The 19,435-nt window shown below is 41.2% G+C and overlaps 1 long non-coding RNA gene across 1 annotated transcript in view; it reads right to left on the bottom strand.

Annotated features, from left to right (window-relative positions):
* Window positions 1–18,581, bottom strand: part of LOC123365279 — a 56,139-nt gene extending 37,558 nt beyond the window's left edge. Inside the window, exon 1 of the long non-coding RNA XR_006577513.1 lies at window positions 18,477–18,581. This is a non-coding gene — a long non-coding RNA (uncharacterized LOC123365279). The remainder of the gene's footprint in view (window positions 1–18,476) is intronic.
* Window positions 18,582–19,435: the final 854 nt, after the last annotated feature.

A 19,435-nucleotide genomic window follows, 5' to 3' on the forward strand; every position in this document is an offset into this window, starting at 1 on the left:
TTTGCTATTGGTTCTACTTTCTATACTGTTATTACTGCTCAACAGTCCTGAAGTCTGAATGACAGTGGTCTGAGCCCTTTCAAACAACAGAAAAAAGGTCAATTTTTGTAATGAGGAAATGGAAGTGGTGGTGCAGAGGATCACTGACCCTTACAGTTTCTTGTACGATAAAGGAGCAGTGAAGTGCTCAAGCAAATTATGGTGTAGGAACACAGTGACAACAGCACCATGAAACACACAACAGAGGAAACACTAACAAATGCACTTAAATGTGCATAAATCCAGTGTATGATATCAAGTTTATTCCTATTTTCACGCTGCAGAGCCACTGTGTAGAATTTCCCACAGATACAGGCTTAAGTAGCAGACCATAATAAGAGCAGTTAGCTTAGAAAGACATTCTTTAGTTCTCTGTTCCTAGCTTCCAGTCAAAAACTAAAAGACATTTTTGGTATAAAAATGAGTGTTGAATTAATTAATCCTGAGGGAAAAAAAAACAGAAATTCAGCATTCCCTGAAAAACCGCTTTCATTGTTCCTTCAGTTTAGCAGATTTGAAGACTTTAAACTTTATTCCAGCTAGACAAAGCCAGGTGCAGAGCCCCGACAATTTCCAAATACAGTACAGTATATAGATCTGCAGTTCACTCAGATGCAACTGCAATAATCCCAAATAGCTGTTTTCTGCAGTACCGCACAAAACTCTCCACACGGAACCTATATTAATGTATCTGTCAGCTATGACTATTTATTATAGATTTTTTTAAAAACTGAATTATTTGATCTCTGGATTCAGATAGCTTAATGTGTTCAAAGTATCTTTGTATCCTATGCTTCTCCTCCCCTCTTCTGCAGAACAGGGATGTAGCTCTAAAAGGGATGATGCCTAGCAACAATATTCATATATTCAGTGGCTTTACATTTTTTCTTTAATTTTTGTCACTTTCACATCCCAAGTGATTCTAATGAAAGGGAACAACCTTTAGTATGTAAGCTGTACCAGAGAGATTAAAAAGGCAAGCAGAGGAAATCTGAAGAACAAAGAGGCAAAGGTGATAGAAAATTAGTAAGAAACTCTTTAAGTACATCTGAAGTAGGAAGGCCATTATAGCTCTCCAGAGAATGAAGAGATCACCACCAGAGTATAAACAGGATAAAGACAGTGATGAGAAGTTAAGTGATTTCCTTCCATTAGTCTTCACCAACAAGGATGATGAAGAAGCATTAAGTCCACATAGTGAAGGTGAGATGTTCTTCAGATACAGAAACATAGAACAGTGATGGGACAATTGGAGAAATTAAAGGCAATCAACCAACCAGGATCATGTACCATTCAGTCAAGAGTTATGAAAGAACTGAAAATAAGAAGTAACTGAGCTAGTTTTTTTCCAAAACCTCAATCTTGCAATTGGATCTCTTAGGATAAACCCCTTCCCTCCTGTGAAGCCTGCCACCAATTAAAAGAAAGGGCAAATATTGTTGAATAAATTATTCCTTCTGAATTATTCACCCAGCTCTACATATGATACATTCAGCCAAAGTATCAAATGGCTAAAGTTTTCCTGGCTTCTGCTATTTCTTATGTAAACTATTCATCTTTAGAGTACACATCTATTTAGCAATCCTGTTCATTTCTGTCAATATATTTCCATTTCTGCATTTTTTTTTGTCATTCAGTGAGTGTCACTTTGTTATTTATTCATTCTAGGTGTGAACTGATTTGTGCTAAAAGTTGAAACCTGCATGAACTACATTTGTACAGGAAGGAGTAAACCAGGCTTGCAAAAAGAGGGAAATTGGGTATTGACATCACCAGTAGGAAGCTGAGAAGTGGAAAGGTGTCTCCTCTGAGAGAATATGAGAGCAAATTTGGAGACATGCCCAAAAAACACTAGGTGAGGAATGGGGTTATTCTGGAAGACTGTTAATGAAGGGTCAATTGGGGGATCCCTTAAGGTTTCCCTGGCAAACAAATGAGGGTAGCAGGGGGCAAGTAATAATACTTGGCATATTCAATGCACCTTACAGTCATTAACTAAATAATCACCCCCACACCCCTGTGAGATGGGTAGGGATTGTTTCCATTTAACAGATGGGGAAAATGTGGCAGAAAGATATCTTACTTGCCCAAAACCACACAGCAAATGAGTGGCAGCTGCTCGCCCTTTGGAATTAAGCTATTTTCAGACATCTCAGGTTGGGCACCCCCCAAAACTGATGCAGCCAAAAATCACTAATCCCATTTGAAAATGTAGGCCTTGGGGCCTGATTTTGCTTCCACTGGATTTAAGGGATGTTTAGCTATTGATCTCAATGAGAGCAGACTCAGACTCCCAGAGCAAGATATATTCCTTGCCCTGAAGAGAACGTAGACAAAGCAATGTGTAGCCAAACCACACCTTCCGTCCCCATCCCTGCATATTAGGGCTACTACTAGTAGGAAGCACTGTAGTAACAATGGAGCAGCTTGTGTGCACTAGGCACAGCCCACATTAGGAATGGCATGGAGCTGCACTGCTGCAGAGACAGCTCCATGCGGCATTTTGCCTAAGTGAGGCACAATGGTTCTCTGAGCATCCCAATGTACAAAGGTTGTGCACCTACTGCACTGCCTCTGAGGAGGATGCAGTGTGCACTCGCTCCCTTGCTTGGCCAGACAGATCTGCTGAATGTTCAGATGCTCTCCCCTCTTTTGGGATGGCCTAGCCCAAAGTAACACTGCCAGGAAGCAGTCAGCACTGGAACCGTAGCTTGCCCCAGCACAAGAGCACACTCCCCCGGGGGCTCCAGTAGGCATAATGCCCTGCCCCCCGCCCCATTGTGCATCTCACATAGCCAGCTCTGCCCCAGACAGAAATCACTGCTGTCCATCCGATGGGAGAGAGCAGAGCTTTAACGAAAGAGCTGAAGCATCCTGAAGATTAGCATCCCATTGTTAATTTGCCAGTTGAACTCCACCACAGAGGAAGGCCTATTAAAACTGTGCAGCAGCTGTGACGCTACAGTGTATGCAGAGGGTGGAAAATTCCACCACCAAGTTTCCCTCCTCCCTCCCCCATTTTGTGATTTTTTTTAATTACTGTAATTACATTAAATTTTATTAAGCATTGGCCTTCCTAACCAGCTTTAGTGTTTATCTACAGCTCCAGAGAGAATTATGAATGCATGATTTAATTATTTTAATAGAATATTAACACAATCCTTAAATTAAAAATACAGTAAGTGAGGTTCCCAGCTAATGATTCTCAGCAGAGACAGTGCCATTGGAACTGTTTTAAATGTGTGTGCTGTAACTGCTGTGTGGTGATGGCATGACTCATATCATTACAAAAAAAAAATCACAACTGACACTTATTGGTAGGATCGCTTGCCTTCTTAGCTGAGAGATTAACTGCCCTCTCACCCTAGGGGCGGTCCCTTCAAGGTCAGGGTTCAGGCACATTGGTATGTAGTGGAGGGAACCCATCGGAGGGCTAGGCAAAGTGCATGATACCAGAATTGTTAAAAATGCTGGACTTTCTGGAGGCAGACAGAGGGGCACACTCTTCCCATCCCACAACAGTTATGTCATTGCTGTCTCCACTGCCACAGCTCTTCTTGGTGATCCAGCATACCCCACTGCTGCTATGGCTCATGGAGTCACGCCCCAATCACAGGAACCCAGACAGAAGGGAATTCAGCTGTACACTCCGCTGGTGATGGTGGGTTGTGGTTTGTTTATGGCTAGGTACAAGTTGGAGCTAGTGCCATGAGAGTCCCTCCAACAATGTGGCTATCACCGTTCTGTATTATTTCTGTGAAAATCAGGGCAAGGAGAGGTGTTCGATACACTCTGGGGTGAGGAGGCCGTAGGACTTGCAGCAAGTTATGCAAAGCCAAACAGTACAGCCGTGGCACCCGAGGCTGCCACTATATCAATGCAGCCTTCTGTAGGGGCGCCACCCAATTTGGAAATCCCCCCGTACACATTTTGAAAGTATAGCAGGGAATTTGGGGATGAATTAGGATGATGCCCAAAAGAGGCAGAATTAAATGTTAGCATTTGTTGCCATTAAATATTATGGTCCCTTAGCCCAAGTGGTTAGCCATTATTTGGACCCCTGTCAGATTATTTCCATTAGGAGGCAAAATTGGTTATGAGAGTCGTGTATTTCTTTGGTGCAATCTTATTTATTTGCAAAGAACGTACAAATGCCTGTTTCCCTGAACACAGTAGGAACAAACAACAGGAGGCAGTTTCCTTGTTCAAAACTATAAGCCTGCTTTTCCAGCCAGTCCTGTGCCCAAGATGCTCTGTCTTGCTCCCTCTCAGGGCTACGCTATGGCTGTTTCTGCCTGCTTTCCTCTCTCTCTCTCTCTCTCTCTCACACACACACAAACACACCCCACACCCTATCCCCAGCCCTGCATTTTCAGTCAGTTCCAGGAAACCTCTCTTATGCTCCTGAGTAAGTTCTCAGTCAGGCCTTCCCATGCAGCCCACCACCTTGGGTGGTGAGATCTATTTATTCAGCTAACTCCATAAAAAGAGCTTAATTGCTTCTTCCACTTAGCTAGAATGAAAGCTGGCTAGCACGCCATCAGCTTCAATGAGGTTTGTTATTGCCAATAGATCAAAGACGCTTTCTAGCACTTTCCAACACTCAGCACAATAATATCATTGCTTGTTATGTGGTTGATGGGTTCATCCATATCTAGTAGGAATGAGTTTCTTTTTATCTTGATTTTTATATGAATAGTTTGAGGGAGTTTACAGAGGGGTGAATCAGGGAAGATAGTGGAAAGAGAGAGAACAAACCACACATGACAGATGTTAGTCATGCCACTTACTACATTACTGGGAAGTGCTTAGATACTATGGTGATGAGGACCTATAGAACAGAATAATTTAAAAGTACAGTATACTTAATCGACTCTCAGAGGTAATTAGCCAAAACAAACATTATGTAATGCAAAGACCAACTGCAATTAGTGATCAAGTTTGTAGAGTAAAACAGCAGGGCAATATGGCACTCTTGTTTGTGCAGGGTTGCTGCTGTGGAAGTGCCTAGGAGAGTGCTGGTAAATATAGGGTATTCTAACAACTGCTACTGTCATCTATCCTCTAGAGGTATTGTGGAGTAGGTACATGATGAACATGAACTGCGGCCTATTGCTGGGGAAACAGTGCAATTCCTTCTGTATCTTCACATTCTCTCAACGTTTCCCTGTGGAATTCCTTCTCCCATAGCATCAACCTAATTTCCCAGTCATGCCAGATATAGTTCATCATAGATTCTTTGTTCTCTGTAAATTAATCCTGCTTCACAAAAAACTTCTTGGCATCTCTAGTCATGTCCTCTGACCCAGGCCAGTAGAATATAGAAGGTAGACCAGAGAGGCCACACAGATAGGGGCTGGTGCCCTGCGGGAGGTCAATGGAAAAACTGTTTGCACAATTGGGTCTATTATACCAGTGCTGCCATCTATACTGGCCTGGCACTGGTGAAGATTGAAACAGTGGGTGAAGGTACAGAGACTACCATGCTGGAAGAGTCCAAACCATACACAAGGCAAATAAAGGCCAGACATACCTCACATAAAACATTTCCTGGAGCCTTAAGTGTTCCAGGTTGTCAGACTCTAAATGTACTTTATCACGTGGAGCTTTGAATGGGTGTTAGATGTCTGTCCAAAAGAAAATCAAATTAAACTAGTACCTAAGTGAATTTGGTCAATCAGGGAAAGCTTGAAACAGATTCTAAAAACTGTTTGTCTGATGTTTTTATTCCCTTTGGGTAGCACAGGACTATTATGGCTTTTCAATGAAAGCAGCAGCAAGAAATGCAATGTCAGTTTATCAGTAGGGATATCATCAGTGCTCAGATAAAGTCTTTGTAACTGCTGGATTATATATACTCTCTTGCAGTGACTTTTGCAAGGTGAATTAGTGTAAGAGCTTTATTCCCAACCTGTATCAGTAACACATTGACCATACAGAATAGCTGCTTCTCTCCCAGGGTTTGAGAGAGAGAGAAAATTACTTAACCCCTTCCCTGTTCTTTGTTACGAGCCCTGTGTATCTGGTGCATTGAATCTTTTTGGAGGGCCAATTATAAAGTGATATAACACATGCCTTTCAATTTACAGTATAACTCTTGTAACCAAGGACAAAAGCATTAGGCAGTCTAGGAGTGCCTGTTCGTTAAGTGCTTGACAATATAACGTTCAAAAACCACGTGTATATAAAATTCTCATTATGGGCGGGGCTGGGAGCACCATCTATTATTAAGGTAGTCTGACATTTCCCATTGTAAGAGCCTGTTTTCAGTTGCTTATAACTTTGCCAAATTTTAATTGCATCTCAAGCTGCAATGTTCTGGAAAATTTCAGGCAAAATGGTTCAGCTATTTCCAAGAACATGGCTAATGAAAAAATACACTATTTTGCCCATGTTAAGAAAAACCAACAAATAAATTTGTTTTGTTTTAAAGCTTTAGTGCCTCCAGGAACTATACACTTGAATTTGGTAGGTGATGGCATTGGTGTCAGGGAAGTGTTTTTTGCCACTCCTGTGAAAATCCACCCAATTTACAAGCCTTTGGGGGAAAAAAAATCACAATTCTCACACATTCAATAGATACATCTTAGCTTTTAGCAGCTAAATTCTCCAAAGACTGTATAAGTATTGAGCATGCTCTAGCCTGGGGTTGAACAGGTCTTTTTCTGCAATTACAGTTCTGGGCTTCCACGGGCCACGCTGAGTCTAGGTCCAGATATCTGACCTGAGAGGAGGGAGCTTGTCTCACCTGAGCTCTTGACTCCCTGCTAAACCCAGGCATGGTGGAGTAGGACACTGCCTGATTCAAATGCAGAGGGTAGAAGAGCCAGACTTGCAAGGGAGGAGAAGGAAGCAGATTGGGAGATTAGGGCAAGGAGCCTGTGGAGGAGGACAAGGACTAGAGACTGGGAGGGAGGAGAAGAGGAAAAGTGGGACAGGCTAGACAAGGAAACGAGGGCAAGGAACCAGGAAAGGACTGGGAGCTAGGAGAAAAACAGCATGTGGGACTAGGAACCAGTAAGTTTGCGGAGAGACTGAGACTTGGTGGGCATGGAGCCTGGGACTGAGAACCAGCATGCTGAAGAGAAGGGGTGAAAGATCTGACAAAGAGCCAAAGTGCCTAAGGTAGGGGAGGGTTGGAGACAGGACTGGCGGTATGGCGGAAGGGTGGGCTGGGAAGCCCAGGACTTGCTAGATAATGAGACGGGGACTAGGATGAGACACTTGATGAGTGGAGACTGGGACAGGCTAGGCAAGGAGAATGGGACTCAGAAGAGTAGCCCTGGGTGGGACAAGAACAGGTTGGAGGGGATTGGGCAGATGGGGTTGAACTTGAGGGGAATAGACAAAATAATCTGTGCTCACTAGAGCACCCTCTACTCCAAAGCCTGGAATGGAACCCAAGATCCCTGAGTCTCATCATTCCTCTGCTGTCAACAAATATCTGTAAAACATCCCTCTAGTCTGGGTCCACATAGAGGATGACAATCTACTATTGCTATCATTTACTCCATTAGCTCAAGGAGAAGAAAAAGGTTCCAATCCTGCCACATGAAGGAATTTCTGGGTTTTTCAGTTTGTTTCTTAAAACCCAAGGAAAATACACACAAAAATACATTTAAAGAATGTTATTAAGGTTGCAAATTCAAGCACTCAAAAGATAGGAAAAGCATGAATGAGTCAAAGGTCCTGTGGAAAACACACTAAGTGTTCACGTAATTATATATTCCCATGGGGGCTGAATTAAGCTCCACAGGCAACCTTAATTCTGGCATTTCCAAATGTTTGAGGGCCTTGACTTTGCAACCTTAATATGTTCTTTTAATATAGTTTTGTGTGTGTAGTTAATATAAAGAGACCTTGGGCCAGATTGTGGCTGTCTCTGAGTAGATGCAGAGAGAGAATGAGAGCAGTGGCAGGATGCCACAAGAAGCCTTGCAGAGAGGCCAGACAAAATTCCTGAGCATCCAGACTGGGAAAGTCTACCTACCTCGGTCACACCAAACCCCCTTAACACTAACACATCTTCCCCCTTCAGCACTGTCTGTTGACAGGCCTTTAAATGGCATACACTGTGGTGTTCAGAATATCTCCAGGTTTTTTGTTTCTCCATCACTCCATACTGTACGTTGTCATTTAATGTATACAGTATATAGGCCTATATTTGTTTACAGTGTTTCTCAACCTTTTCAAACTGGCGACCCCTTTATTGAAATAAAAACTTTTCACAACCCCCATATATTTACTACAAAAGTAAGAGTAGAAAGTATCAATGATTACATGGATGAAACTATATAATTTATTTGTGTATGTGTTTCGAGAGGTTGACAGAATACCTGACTTGAAGGTATGGGTATACCAGGAGTGGGGGGGAAGGAGAGATTTTCTTTGTTTTAGATTGTAATAAAACTTTCAATGGTTAGCAAACATCCTGATTGCCTTTCTTGACCTCCCTTCCCAGGGCTGTGAGAAACACTGATGGAGTCATGTATTGAGTTTATCTTGTAGTCCTTCAATTTAGGCCTAGTTTTAAATGCACAAATTTGAAGAGTTTGACCTTAAGGGGGGAAAAAACATGAACTTTCTTTTTTAATCTTCATCTTCTCAGGTTAACCTTTGCTATAAACAGCCAAAGCTGTTGCAAATGTTGCTCAGCACACATACCACCCAGTGAGGAAGTTCTTTTTGATGGGGAGATACCAATGCCGCTTAAGCTGCAGCCTGATACAGGGAGTAAACTTGGATTCAAGAACAGTCATGTGACTGGAAGGTGCCCAGGAGACTCATTTAGATTTGTCCTTTCTTTGAGTTAGCATTTACACACCACAATAATTTTTCATTCACGAGTCTGTTTTGACAGCTGTCCTTAGTTTACCATCTCCATGAAAGAATTCTAGATTCTTTTGGTGCCTTACCTTTCTTTACTTTCACACTCTTATTCTTGCATACAAACATTCAAATTGTCATATAGCCTGTATCCTGTTTTAAACTCAGACCTTGTCCACATAGCAAAGTTGCCCTGGTATAACCTAAGATGTGAATTTAAACCAGTATAGTTAAACCAGTGGAACTACCTATATGGACACTCATATTTCAGGGTAAAATTGGCATATGGTGTCTTAAATTAAGTTTATTGGAAATATGTTTAAGTTAAACTGAAGTCAGTCAGTCTTACACCAGAATAAAAGTGCATGTGGGTTTGCACCACTTTAACTATATTTAATTTATATTAAATATACTAATTTAGCTCTCATCTTAAGCCCAGTGAAATTAATCGGAAGCCTCCCATTGACGTCAGTGAGTTTTGGCTCACACCCTTATGGATCCTTTGCTTTGATCCTAAATACCTCCAGAATAACCTGAGACACATGGATGATCAATCTTTACCACTGCACTGCCACCAGCATTGCCCCCTACCACATCTTGCACTGTAAATGGGTATATGTAATGCACTGTAAATGTAGACAAGGCCTTAGTGAGGGCCCTGATAATCATAGGCATACTTTAGAGAAAAATTTGGAGCAACACTCTGGAAGCATGTATGCTCATGCAGTTTATATATGGAGATATACCTATCTCATAGAACTGGAAGGGACTGTGAAATGTCATTGAGTCCAGTCCCCTGCCTTCACAGCAGGAGCAAGTACTGTCAGATTTTTGCCCCAGATTCCTAAGTGGCCCCTTCAAGGATTGAGCTCACAACCCTGGGTTTAGCAGGCCAATGCTCAAACCGCAAGCTATCCCTCCCCCCCAATTCTCCACAGCATATGGAAAGCAGGGTGCTGCAAAAGCAAATTTAGAAAAATCAAGGTATTCCCAAAATGCCAGGCAGTATCAGGTAGGGTGCCAATTTTGGTTGAATGTATTCCTGGAGGTTTCATCTCATGACATAATCTTTAAAGATTAATCTTTAATTCCTGGTATTCTCCAGGACAATCCTGGGAGGTTGGCAACTCTAATATCAGTTACTTAGTGCCATCAGGTGCTCATGATTAAGACACTCAAAGTTAGCTTGTGAGACTAGTGGCTTGATGGTCAGACATACTTATTCCACTAATTTCAGTGCTAAATTTATCTGGAAAAAAAAATCAGTCCAGCAGTGTGGGAAGATTTGGGAAAGCAGGGCAAAACAGGCTGAAGGGGGGTAAAAAACAGAGAGGGATGGGCAAATTGACACTATGCCCCCAGTTTATACAAGTTCCTTTCAAACCCTTCTGCATAGCCACTCCCCTGGCATACCTTTGGTGTTTTTAAATAGTCAGACACAGTACTGTACAGTGTTCCAAATGAGCCTTCACTGCTCCCTTGTAAAAGGCCTGAATCATTGCTGGTTTATGTTCATTCAGCACATTCCAGAGTTACGTTTTTAAAAAACAAAGATTTCATATTGTGCTAAAAGACCGCAGAATATTGATCACTATCTTACGAATGTCCAGCCTCTCTCAGGCTCCTTGTTTTGTAGTGTAAGATGATTGTTGGTTCTAATTTATTCTTGCCGAATTATTTTCTAGTTAGTACAAGTGATTGGGCACCCAAACTCCTGGCTTCTAGATATGGCTCTTCTGACTCCATATTAAGCCTTGAGCAGGGGAACTGTGGCACAGTGACTGCGCATGAAATAGATAGGATAGGACTTCCTCGATCTCAGGGCTTGTCCCACAGATTAATTTCTGTTTATAAGGCACTTTGAGATGCTTATATGGATGAGCTATGTCATCTTCCTAACCATCTACCTCATCCTGCCCTTAGCAGGAGTGGGTGAAATTTCCCACTCTCACTTTGCATTTTTCTTGCAGAGAAAATATTTTTTTTGTGAAATATTATGAGAACTCACACAAAAAACCAACAACAAAGAAAATAAACCATCCTCAACCACTCCCCCCCACCCAACAATGCCAAATGTCCAGCTTCATCAAGTGAGAGACAAAAACATGGCTACTGCGACACAACCCCACCCCCCTGCCTCCACTGGACACATGAAGAAATATTTAAGGCCTGGGCCTGATAGGACTTGCAAGTCTTTGAGGCCCAGGACTCAAGAAAATATACTTTTGTATCAGCCAGCCATTATAACCAATCATTTGATACCCTCCTTACCCTTGCCTGCATCCTACCTGGCTCCTCCTGAGGCCCTTCAACATCCCTGGCATAGCTAGCAGTGTCTTTCACTTTTTGCCTCCATAAAGAACTGGGAAGGAACTCAGTTATTCTTGATAGCAGATGACAAAGCTTCCTACATTGACAAAAGTTCCACGATAAGGCAGGTGATGGAACCTGACTATGCTCCCAGTGGGCCAGAAGGTCACCTCATATGCACCAGTCAGCTGGATAAATACCAAACTTGCAGGTACAAAACTTGCAGATGCAAATTTAGATCCCAATAATGCAAACACTCATGTGCTTAACTTTAAGCGCATGAACAGTTCCAGTGAAAACAATGGGATGACATGTTTCAAGCTAAGCACTTGCATAAATGTTTGCAGGAACAGGGTCTTAGAAAAGGCCCAGAAAAATCTGGTTGTAAATAATATCTGTTTCACATGCAAGCCAGTTCTTGATCTGTTCTCAAGCAGATCACCTCCTAAACTAAGCTTTGTAAACTTGCAGGTCAATCGTATTTATTAGATGCGGTTATACAAACAACAAAACAAAAACAAGCAGTCCTGGAGTCTTAAAATTCCTTCTGTCTTGAAGATTTCCTGTTCTACAGAGTGTGTTCCACTGAACAACACTAAATTTACTTCATACAGTACCAGAGGAATGTTACTATACTATACAGCAACCGTTAGCAGTTTCACTGCACAAGCAGTTTCATATGCTTACATACAAAAACACCAGTTAAGGTGTGATCTAATTTCTTTAATAGATATGCTGCCTATCCTTAATAAATCAGATTTCTATTATACTTTCTGTCCTGATCAATGATGCTTTTCCTAGATCCCTGAAAAACATAGCAGCTATCTTAACTTCTCTCTAATCTACTGTATTAGAAAGGAAGTTTTGTAATTAACATATCTGCTGCAGGTTCCCATTCCATTTTTGTGGCTTTCCTGAGAAATCCAGAGTGGATCTGGTTCATTCTTGGAATACTATAGGCCTTCATTGTTCTAGTGTAGTGTCTGGTCTAAAACCCAGCAACGTTAATGGAAAGACTCCCATTAACTTCAGTGGGCTTCGGCTCAGGCCCTTTTTGATCGTCTGCTTTGCTGTTCCTATATACCTCCAGAATAACATGTGAGACATGGGTGATTAACCTTTCCCACTGCACGGCCCCCATCATTACCCCATGTCACACCTAGCATTCTAAAGGGGTATATTTGGTACAAATGTGGGATACTCATTTTATCCCCAGGAAATATTTTCACTTGCTCCTCTCAACATTCTCCCTCCTGCGTTCGAACAGGCAAATTTGTATACTCAGTGAATGTGTTACAGCCAGGAAACAATTTGTTACCTCCTTCTGGGGTCCCCAAAGACAAGAACTAACTAAAAACATGGGTTCCGACTGCACAAACAGGAAGAGTTAAAACCCCCCCACACACAGTTATTCTTTATGTTAGTCAATCCGCCCTCCTCATTCCCTCCCTGTCCTCTTCATTTTCCTTTCTAATGAACAGGGACAGATACCTCTTTCTACTGAGATGCCTCCACTACAATGACAATTCTCTGGCTCTCCCCAGGTGATTTACTTTTCAAGCAGTGCCCACTTATTGATCTCCTCTCTGACAAATTTCAACACTTGCCCAGCCCTGACAAACATTTCTGGAGATGAATTCCCTCCTGCCCTTCAAAGAGGAGGATTATTTTTATGTAGTATATTTCAATAAACAGTTCTTGGTATGGAGTCAATCTCAACAAACTGTGTGATAATTCAGCTAGCAAGCAGTTATTATAAGCACAGCTGAAACTTTGGTTTGCTATTCACTCTCTCTATTTTTAAAGCATTAAACTATAATATAAAAAGCAGCTTCCCCCTTCCCCTCATTTTTTCCAGATATGGGTTCTGGAAAAACTCTTTGATATGCTTTGTAAAGTGTATTATTATTCATACAGTATATATGATCCTGTTCTATTTTAATGCAAAAGGCCACGTTATCAGATGATCAGATAGAAAAGACTGCCCACAAGTTAGTTGCATTAGACACCTAGGGAGACAAAGACTGCATAAAGTAAAGTATTCATAGAAAGAGGTGTGCTCTCCTTTAGCAATACAAAATGGGAGCACAATTCCAGTTCCCATTATAGTCAAGTTGAATGACCACACAGTAACTACCATACATGTACAATGAAGGACAGGAAGTACAGTACTAGAGTAGGCGTTGAAAGTGGCAAATATAAGAGTTATACATTGCCACGTGCAAAAGCAAAGTATCACTTGGCATCTGAAAATCTGCAGCCACTTTTTTTTTTTTTTTTTAAAAGAGTGGCTAGTAATTTTGGTTGCTCAACTTTAAATAGTTTAAGCCCTAATGTAGACAGGCCACCATTCTCCAAGCTGGGACCCTGGGACTGATCTTTCTGTTGGTCACCGCAGGTCCCTCCTGCAGGTATTTTGTCTGTAATGCAACAGTGAACACAGTGCTGCATGTTTTCATGATAACCAGGGGCAGCTCCAGGCCCCAGCATGCCAAGTGCGTGCTTGGGGAGGCATGCCGCGGGGGGGGGGGCGCAGGACCAGCACGCCTGCAGGAGGTCCGCCAGAGCCGCAGGACCGGCAACCAGCAGAGCGCCCCCTGCGGCATGCCACCATGCTTGGGGTGGCGAAATGTCTAGAGCTGCCCCTGATGATAACAGAGAAGAAAGCTCTCACAAACCGATTCTGAAATTTTACTGAGGTGTCAGCTCCTCCTTCACCCTGACAGCCATCACCTCTTGATCAACCAGATCCTATTTTGTGGCTCTGGATGCTGGAGTGAGGAGTATCCCTAAAATGGTATTTCAACATCAAACAACCCAAGTTGCTCATCTCCTTTACTTGACTGCTGCTTCTGTGACAAATTAGGTCAATATGATGGTATATATTATCACCACTGGTGCTTTCTTTGACATTTTATCTTGCAGCACCAGTGGCTCATTAGGAAGCATAATACTAAATAAAAAGTTGGGACTACACTTTTCTGGAGGTGAGAATTTGGAATTTAATGCCAAATGCATTTTTAAAAAACCTATGTTACCTCAGATGCTATATTTTCATACTCAAAATTTTCAATCAATACTTCCTCCTGTTGCTTATCAATAATCTATATGGCCCACAGGCCAACTACATCCCATCTGTTTGGTGACCCATCTTCCTTTTGCTCTCATTTTTCTCTCTACTTTTGAAACTCTTTTCCTGTAGTACTTCCACTTCCAATTCTGCAGTACTGTCAGCCCCAAAGGTTCAAAAATCATGAATCAGAGCACCCAGAAAATCCTGTCTTTTGATTTTAAAACTCCCTTTGCCCACCCCCAGAGTGTGTGTGCATGTGACAATTAGTGTTGCCAACACTCCCAAATGTATTAAGCTGAATCTGGCTCCCATTACAGGAGCTCTCACCCACACATCTGCCTGTCTCCCTGCCCAGCAATTAATTCTGCCCCGGTTCTGTAGTCCCCGTCTCCATCAATTCTGCCCATGTTAGTTCTGCCCCCCCGCAACCTCATCTCTGCTCCTCCAGGGATTCTTCGTCTCCCTCTGCTCTTTCCCAGGCCTGGTGTTGCGGGGGTGGAGGGGGGACAAGGAGATAGGGGAGGAGCAGAAATGAGTGCTCCCCATTGCTCACGGGGTGAGGGGGCAGGGGAGAGAAAGTAGCCTGTTTTGAACTAACAGCTAAGTGGCTGGGACAAACTCAACTTGGGATGACTCTGTGAAGTGTGACCTATGTCACTAAAGGTGTCGGGTTGCCTACATGTTAGTTATGTGAATGTTTAACACATCCTCTCTCTCAAGGACTGTTTTATTAAAATGAACACAATGTTTTAACTGACATTGTCCATGTTTCAAAATACAGTGCATTAAACCATGCCATAAAATGGCTTAATGCGTCATTCTACTCTTGTGAACCACCTAAAAGTCAGCCATTTTTTCTCTGGTGGAATATTTTGGTAGTGGCGTGGATACTTAATTACTATGATCACAGAGCCAATAACAGTTTGCTTAGCGGATGTAGATGTTCAACTCTTGTTGTCAGAGACCCTTGTGCTTAAATTTTCACTGGATTCTCCTTTCCTTAATTTCTCCTTCCAGCAGAGCCAGGCTTATTATTATTATTTGCATTGAGGTAGCATCTAGGACCCCCAGTCATGGACAAGGACCTCATTGTATTAGGTGCTGTATAAACACAGAACAAAAGGACAGTTTCTGCCTGAAAGGCCTTACCATCTATACATAATTCACCACTGCAAGATGGTCCACACTTGGTTTCTTTCCAAGCGTTCATGCTTTTCTTGGAAAAGAAAATATTCCACCTCGCCAGAGATTTGATATTTTATGGCCCCATTTGTAAACGGGTATCCCATTGGACCAGCAACATCAAGGGTGAAATCCCAGCCTGATTAAAGTGAATAGGAGTTTTGCCAGTGGGGTCATGTTTTGGGGTGGTTTTTTTTTTTAAATCGCTCTCACACAGTAGTTTAACTGCTACATTAGGTTAATTAGAGAGAAGGTATATGAGGTAATATTTTTTATTGGACCAACTTCTGTTGGTGAGACAAGCTGTCGAGCCACACAAAACTTGTTCTCTTTCACCAACAGAAGTTTGTCCAATAAAAGATATTACCTCACCCATCTTGTCTCTCTCATATCCTGGGACAAACAGGGCTACAACAACACTGCAAAGAAGTAAAGTTAATTTCTTCCTTGTTTGCGAATACTTTTTCCCTGTCTAGGACAAGGTCACAGGTGCTGCTGCGGAGTGATATATTCCTCAACACTATCTAATGACTTGATCTTGCCCTCAAATATGCAGTGTTGTACCAATGAAGTACCTTGGGGGGGGAGGGGGAAATCAAATTACCACACATGCATGCACAAGTGCAGTAGCTGATTTTTGCTGATACACCACAGCAGACTGCATACACAAGGGCAGGATGACGCTTTTAAGATACAAGAAAATAAAAGCACTTAATGTCTTTGGTGTTTAATAGACACACACTAATCTCTTCCTGTCTATCAGTCAGGCTTTGGAGTTCACTATGTGTACAATTCATATGGATAATGAACAGATATTTATTCTCTATGAAATTCAGAAGCGGTATGGGAAATTCTCCTGTTTCTGCATTCTGATCTCACAGTGATCTTGTTACAAAAAGATAAATATTAACTTTAAATTTGCATCATTATCTATATGCACTGTAGCCATTCTAGTTATTTTTCCAAAATTTATGTAATGAAAAAAGCACTTACAATATGATTTTTTTTCTCATCTATGAAACATATGCCAATCCCTTTTCTGGAAAGATTATATAGTACAGCAACTGAATGATTATATTAGGGTGACCAGATGTCCTGATTTTATAGGGAAAGTCCTGATTTTTGGGTCTTTTTCTTATATAGGCTCCTATTACCCCCTACCCCCATCCCGATTTTTCCACACTTGCTATCTGGTCACCCTAGATCATATTACAGGCCGGTCATTGTGCATGTACTTCTATCATTTTGCACTGAGAATGAAAGCTGCTTTCTTCAATTTGAAACACTTCTCTTGCACAATGATTAATTTTGGTCTCTTCATCAAACCAGCAAGCCCATTTTATCTTTTAATTTATTCTTACTGCCTGAAATGGGCCAGCTGCATAATGGGAAGTTTGTTGACTTTCATCTGAATTCTTATCTTTATTAAATCACTGGCATTATTACACCAAATAACTTAATAAACACACAAAATGCCTATCTAAATGTAGCTGGTAAGAGCTATTGAACCACACAATTAACCCAGAATTTTCTGAAAAAGATAAAACTATACTCTCTCACTTGGGTCACCAGGGAAATTAACTCTACTGCTATCAAATCTGTTGCAAAATCCACCCCCACTGAATAAGTACTTGTACCTCCTTTGATTATATCCTTTCTATGGACACCTAGCAGAACAGTTCAATGACCTATCCATTAATTACACTTTAGAAACATAAGCAAGATAGGAAGCAGACCATTTTTTCTTCATAACTTTCAGCTGTCCTTTACGAACCCTCCCCCACCCCCCAAAAAAAACACAACCTAAGATATTTACACATATTATTCAAGATTCTGGCTTTACTATAGTCATACTTGGATAGGTAAATAGGTCTCCGTGGGTGGCAGCATGGGTAGAGGATAGGTAGGAGGGGCAAAATGATTTACTGATATGCAGATCCACCTGTTTCCCCCTCCCCCATATATGCAGAAAAGCTACATAAAGGCCCTATGTATGCTACTCCAGTGGGCTGTAGTAACCTCTGTGGATCACCTCTACTGTGATTCTGTGGCTTTTGGGGAGGAGTCTCCTTTCTGAACCCCTCCCTCATGTATCTCCCAGCTGGGCTCTAGGGCCTGCATTTGTTCATAGTGCACAAGCATCTGGAGACTGCAAGCATCAAACAATATTATGGGTTTTCAAAAATATTTGTTTTCTGTTTGTGAGGTGTGGTGGTTTGGGTTGGGGGTTTTTTTTTGGGGGGGGGAGGGGGAATTGGTTTGTTTTTTTTTTTGTTTTGTTTTTTGCAATAACAGTGATCCCACCTGTGCAACAGTCTTCAGGGTCAATTCACAAATTAACAAGATTCAAAAGAGGAAATTTTCCATTTCCCCCCCCCCCCCCCAAGATATTTCCAACTAATACTGCTTACTAAAAATAAAAAAAAAAAACACGAACAACCTCCTCCCCTCCCACCAAAACCAAGTTCATTATTAACTTTACAAATGTGCAACTTGTTAAACTACTGCATGCAACTGGCTTTCAGTATGTTCAACCATGCTTGCATATCTGACTTTACAAATAATTCCTCTCAGACTGTTACGCATTAAGAACACTGTCAACTCACATTTGTTCTCAAAAACTTAAAATTTGTAATAACAAACATTTACAGATCCTCAAACAGAAATGTTTCCATGAATAAAAAAATCCTCTGTCGATAATTGTTTGTAAACAAATACAACCCCTGCAACATTTTGAAAAAATTGCCAGGACTGCAATCCTGAAAGTGAAACTGACTAAAAACGAAAGTGAAACTAAACCACTCAGACTGGAGTTCATTAGAAAATTTGAAGCTTATGTCCATTACTGTTACTAAACATTACTTCAACATTGGTTAAGTCTGTTTCCTCTTTACAACAAATTCCTCCAAGAAACAGCTACAGAAACATAGGGGGCTAGGAACACAAAATACACTTTATATAATTATGTAATAATATTTTTAAATATAGTTTATATAATTAAGTAATATTTAACACATTAAAACAGCATAAAACACTCAGAGCTCACCTGCAAACCAGAAAGATTCTACTGTGTGAGCAAACTGTCTGCAAACTTCCCTGGAAGTATTGTCAGCTGAATCATCTAGTCTTAAAGACACAGACAGCCTTTTCTTTAAGTAATAAAAACAAAATTATTGACATTCTTACAGTCCAGGCTCTTCAGAGGAGAGGTGGCCTAGAAGCTGCTTTTACATTTTAAAACTCAAGGGATTTTAATGTTAATGTCAACTTGAATTGTTTTAAACTGATTAATTGCATGAAGTTTGAGTTTCTGATAGAGCATATTACAAGCACTGTCTCCAAACATCTTTAACAATTATTGGGTTTTTCTGCTGCTTTGGTGTTTTTAAGGGCCACCCTCTGCCTTCTTGTGCTGTGAAAGGAATCCGGTGGTGCTTCATGCTAACATTGTGCACTCGCACAGAGCCAGTTGCAGGAGGTCTTGGGGCTCTGTTCTTGCAAACACTTAATTTTAAACCTCTGGGTAGTTCTGCTCAAGTGGATTGAAGCCACTTCAGGAGGAATACTCACAGGTTTAAAGTTAAACACGAGTGTTTGTAAGATGGGGGCCTTAATCAGTAACAACATGTAGATAATGTATTCACTTTAACACATCACCTGATGTTTTTTCTAGCCCACAGAGGAGTAGAGAGAAAGAAAAAAATAAAGAGTCATTTGGCTTTAGACAGAATCTTCCATGTGCTAAGTGTCACCAAGCATTTTGCACAGGATTAAGTTCAATATGAGTGCAATGTAAATTTGATTCATTTATTTAAAACCCAGTTCCTTTAATATTTCCCTTTACTTATCTACTGCACACACATATTGATGCAACAGGTATGAGTAGATTACACTGTCAAGAAATATTTTTAATCTATAATAAACAACAAAAAGTTTACATTGACTGAAAAGTAATGAAGCTTTGTGTCAAGATAAATTTAACACATTAAATCTGCTGCAGGTTTA

The sequence above is a fragment of the Mauremys mutica genome, chromosome 2 (genome assembly GCF_020497125.1).
Source record: "Mauremys mutica isolate MM-2020 ecotype Southern chromosome 2, ASM2049712v1, whole genome shotgun sequence".
Taxonomy (NCBI): Eukaryota; Metazoa; Chordata; order Testudines; family Geoemydidae; genus Mauremys; species Mauremys mutica.